The sequence below is a fragment of the Ailuropoda melanoleuca genome, chromosome 4 (genome assembly GCF_002007445.2).
Source record: "Ailuropoda melanoleuca isolate Jingjing chromosome 4, ASM200744v2, whole genome shotgun sequence".
Classification (NCBI taxonomy): Eukaryota; Metazoa; Chordata; class Mammalia; order Carnivora; family Ursidae; genus Ailuropoda; species Ailuropoda melanoleuca.
The window spans coordinates 140039073-140043937 of NC_048221.1; positions in this window are offsets into that span (position 1 = coordinate 140039073).

Here is a 4865-nt window from a genome sequence, read left to right on the forward strand (position 1 = left end):
TCTGACTAACTCTCAGCTGAGCTCGAGTTTCGATTTTCTTCTTCATGAAAATGAAAGTTGGAACAGGGCCAAGACTGACGGCTCAGGGCTGGCATCTGCCTCTCTCTGCCTCACCTTTCACCTGTCTTCTGGGTCAACAGAAGCCTTCTAATCGGATACAGATGAAGATCTTGCTCTCCCTCCACATCTCCATCTAGCAGAGAGCCACAGCCTGGAGAGATACGGTCACCTCTTCAGAGGCATTACTCATGCATGACACTGCGCGGAGGCTCTGCCCTAGCATCCTTCCCGAGGTGGGCCCGCACTGACAGTTTGTATGAAAGTCAAAGAATGCAACGTATGACTGGCCTGTGCTGGCTGAGGACAGAACCCGCTCGCCTCGGGGCCCCTTTCAGATCACAGTCAGAATGCACAGGCACATAATAACATTTATCCTCAATCTGTCTTTAGGTATTCATCTTATGTATTTTCATAGTGTTGAAACATAGATATTTATGTTTTCCTGCATATCTATTTATTTATAGATTATTTTTTAATAATCTCTACACCTAGCATAAGGCTCGAACTCATGACCCCGAGATCAAGAGTTGCTCCATTTCTATTTTATTTTTAAAGACCGAAGGAAAGGGCGCCTGGGTGGCTCAGTTGGTTAAGCATCTGCCTTCAGCTCAGGTCATGATCCCAGGGTCCTGGATCAAGCCTCACATCGGGCTCCTTGCTCGTCAGGGAGTCTGCCTCACCTTCTCCTTCTGCCTCTCCCCCAGCTCAGGCTCTCTCTTGCTCTTTCTAATAAATAAAATCTTTAATAAAAAAAATAATAAAAGACCATTGGAAAATCAGATGCTTTTCTAAGATGGTTCTTTTTTTAATAATTTTTTTTATTATGTTAGTCACCATACAGTACATCCTGGTTTCCGATGTAAAGTTCGATGATTCATTAGTTGCATATAACACCCAGTGCACCATGCAATACGTGCCCTCCTTACTACCCATCACCAGTCTATTCCATTCCCCCACCCCCTCCCCTCTGAGGCCCTCAGTTTGTTTCTCAGAGTCCATAGTCTCTCATGCTTCATTCCCCCTTCTGATTACTCCCCCTTTCTTTATCCCTTTCTTCCCCTACCGATTTTCCTAGTTCTTATGTTCCATAGATGAGAGAAATCATATGATAATTGTCTTTCTCTGCTTGACTTATTTCGCTTAGCATTATCTCCTCCAGTGCCGTCCTAATATTCCATTGTATATATGGACCACAACTTCTTAGATGGTTCTTAATTGTCAAGAGTTACAGTGGCTTCTTCCTTATTTTTATAGTTTCTTAGAAAGCACTGTCAAATTTTGTGCTGAATGTTTTTTTTCTTTAGTTGTCTTTAATCAGAGTTGTGTTTGAGCAGGTAGTCTAAAGTCTTCTTGAGACCTGTGGAAGTTGCAACAGTCTTAGTGGGGAAGCTTCTGGAGCCATGAACCCAGCTCATGACTTACTATGCGACTTTGGTAACTTATGTTATTTCNACCTGTGGAAGTTGCAACAGTCTTAGTGGGGAAGCTTCTGGAGCCATGAACCCAGCTCATGACTTACTATGCGACTTTGGTAACTTATGTTATTTCTCTGGGTCTCCATTGCCTCGTCTGTAAATCCAGCTGTCTCCTGGGACTTTTTCGTGAAGACTGAAAGTGCTAATGCATGTGAATCACATAAATTGGGACGGTGTCTGGAAGACTGTGGGTGTTCAGTTAGGGTTAGCTATTGTTTTTCTAGTAGTGTTATGTTCTGAATGGAAACAAAGATGACTTTCATTTTCCTTAGAAAGGAAACTGAAAGCAAATTTAGCAAAATAGCAAGCCTATGTGTAATGATTTCCAATTATGCACTGGTGGATAGAATCCAAGTGCTTACAATCTTCTTATCCAAAAGCATTTTGAAATACCACCATGATATGATTCAATGAAGAAATACTCTTTTTTCTTTTTTTGCTTGATCACTTGTATACGAAGAAACAGAAACCGAGTCAGTTTACATTTCCAATCGAGTATCAGGTAAAGCACAGAGGGGAGCCATGTAGGCTTCTGAAGCCAAACATTTTAAGGTTTGAATCCTAGTTCAGCCAGGAATGTTTAGTTTCGGGTAAATTTCTTAACCTGCCTGATCTTGTTAACACAACTGGAAAGCATGGGCATTAATATCACACTCACAAAGGGCATTTTCAGGATGAAATGACGTAACGTATGTGAAGCGCCAAGAGTATTGCTTGTATAATAAATAAGCAAGAGCTAGCATACCATCCAGCGGTGGGTACCAGACACTGCCGTGCACTTTGCATGCGCTAACTTCTTTAACAGCTGGGGAAACTCATGTCACACAGGGAGTAAGTGTTTGAAGTGGGATTTAAACACCTGAATCACTGCTCAATGATTGATCATTATTAGCACGTTATTTTATTATTTTTTCCTAAGTCTGTTCTAACCAGACCAGTTTTATTCATTCATGTGTTCATTCACTCATTCATTCACTCACTCAGGCATTCTCTCTTTCCTTCCTTCTTTGCTTCAATAACTATTGAGAACCTATTTTTTAGATAAAATATTAATAAATATGAATAAAATAGAAATAAAATAAATAAGTCAAAGTCTTTTCCAGCAAAGAACTCACAGAAGTCATTGAACATATGTTCTATTCCTTTCAACTTGTCTTTTACCATTCATTTAAGAGTAAGGTTCAGGACTGGTAGACTTCCTTATTCAAAGTCATGGCTTGCACAGGCCAGGGAGGGATTTTTTCTTCTAATTGCTCAAGATGGGGGTAGGCTGGGAGGAGGTACAAGGCAGCCCCCTTTAGGCTTTCTACCTGGGACTCAGCCATCTCTAAAGGCATCCAAATGCAACTGGAAAACAGCCATATGTCATCATAATTTTTCTTTAGCCAGAGACTTTTTTCTCAAAACACCTGCTCATCCTTAATGTACTCCATGCTCCCTGATGTGGACCATTTCCTGCAGGAATGTCCCAGCAGCGGCTGCAACCCATTAGCAGACTGTGGAATTGGTTCAGTTATTTGTAATCATCATAACATTTCTGTGGTAAATCTTCTGATGCATGTTGTACATCAGTGCCATACTTCAACTATTATACGTACATCGAAAGGTACCCAATTCATAAACGCACAGCACGATGAGCTCTCGGCAGAATGAACACACGTATGTAAGAACACCTTGATCAAGAAATAGAATTTTACCAAGAATTCTCCAAGACCTTCCCCCAGGCCCTGAACTCTACCTCTGCTCCAAAGATAACCCTGTCCTGTTTTCTAAAAAACATACTCTAGGTTATCATAGCATGTCCTCTTTCTGTTAGGCTTCTCTCACTCAGTGTTGTGTTTGCAGACCTACCCACTTTGCCCTATTGAGCAGCTGATTGCTCATTTTCATAGCTAGCATTTATTGATTCCATTGTTTGAATACACCACAATACATTTAATTGTTTGATTAAGATGAGCATTTGGAATATTTTGCTATTATACCATGAATTTTCTCGTACATGTCTTTTGGTCGACATATACGTATGCGTTTATGTTGGGTATATAGCCAGGACTGGAATCACTGGTTCATATGGTGTATGTGTGCTCCCCTTGAGCACAGACCTCCAAAGAGTTTTCCAGAGTACTTGAACCAATTTACACTCCTGCCAGAATACTATACGTGTGGAAACATCTCTGCACGCTAAATGCCCCAGAGTCAGATTGCTCACAGAGAGTAAGAATGATCCTGTTCCCAGAGAACTAAAAACATCTGAATTGCTCCTTGTCTATGAGCCCATACTTCAGCCACATGTCTAGGTTCCCATTTGTCCAAAAGCTGTACCAGAATTAAAAGTACACCCATGCTAAATCCAAATTGCTTAAATCATAAAATTTATTTGCTCTCAGTTCATCGAATGTTTTTCATCTTTATCTCTATTCTAAATGTTTGAGTTTTCCGCATGGGATTTTTGTTTTCAGTTTGCTTGACAATCATTTTTGTAAAAGATTTATTCATTTGTCAGAGAGAGAGCGCGCGAGCCTGCACACAAGCGGGGGGAGTGGCAGACAGAGAGAGAAGCAGGCTCCTGGCTGAGCAAAGAGCCCCATGTGGGACTTGATTCCAGGACCCTGAGATCATGACCTGAGCCCACGCAGGACTCGATCCCAGGACCCTAGTAACCTGATACAAAGGCAGACGCTGAACCGACTAAGCCACACAGATGTTCCTGCTTGACAATCATTTCCCAAGGTATCAGCTAATGAGTGAAAACAAAACATCTGAACAACTGTGTAAAAGCTGCTATACCAAGGCAGCAATGCTGCGGATGCGGGCTTGGGGCTGATAACAGCATGCCAAGACCTGCAAATTGGACCCGAAGGCAGGACTTCAGTTTGGCTCAGGTGCAAGTTTGGTGATATGTCCTAGTTTGCGAATCAGCACAAGGAGAGGGGTGATTCCAAGAAGCGGGGAAAGGACTTGGGTCAGAGTGAGAGCGAGACAGCGGGTCAAGTGGAGGCTTGCGGTCGAGTAAGGGGCCCACAGGTCTGCAAGTCATGCCCGGGTCAGGAGTCTGCACCGCACTGAAGAGCCAGAGGGAGGGAGGGAGGGCGGGGACAACGAAGAGAACCAAGCTAAAAGGCAGAGCTCTGGCGCGCGCTGTCTCCGAGACACACTCACAGACACACGCGCGCTCGCCCACCCAGGCCGTAAACAACCAAGGAGGAATTCGCGCAGGGCCCGGAGCTACCCGCCCCCTCCCCGCACACGGCGCCGGGCTGAGAGCACCCTCGGGGTGGCAGCCGGGACCGCGCGCGCCACCCGCGGCCGTCCCCTCCCCGTCGCCGCCGT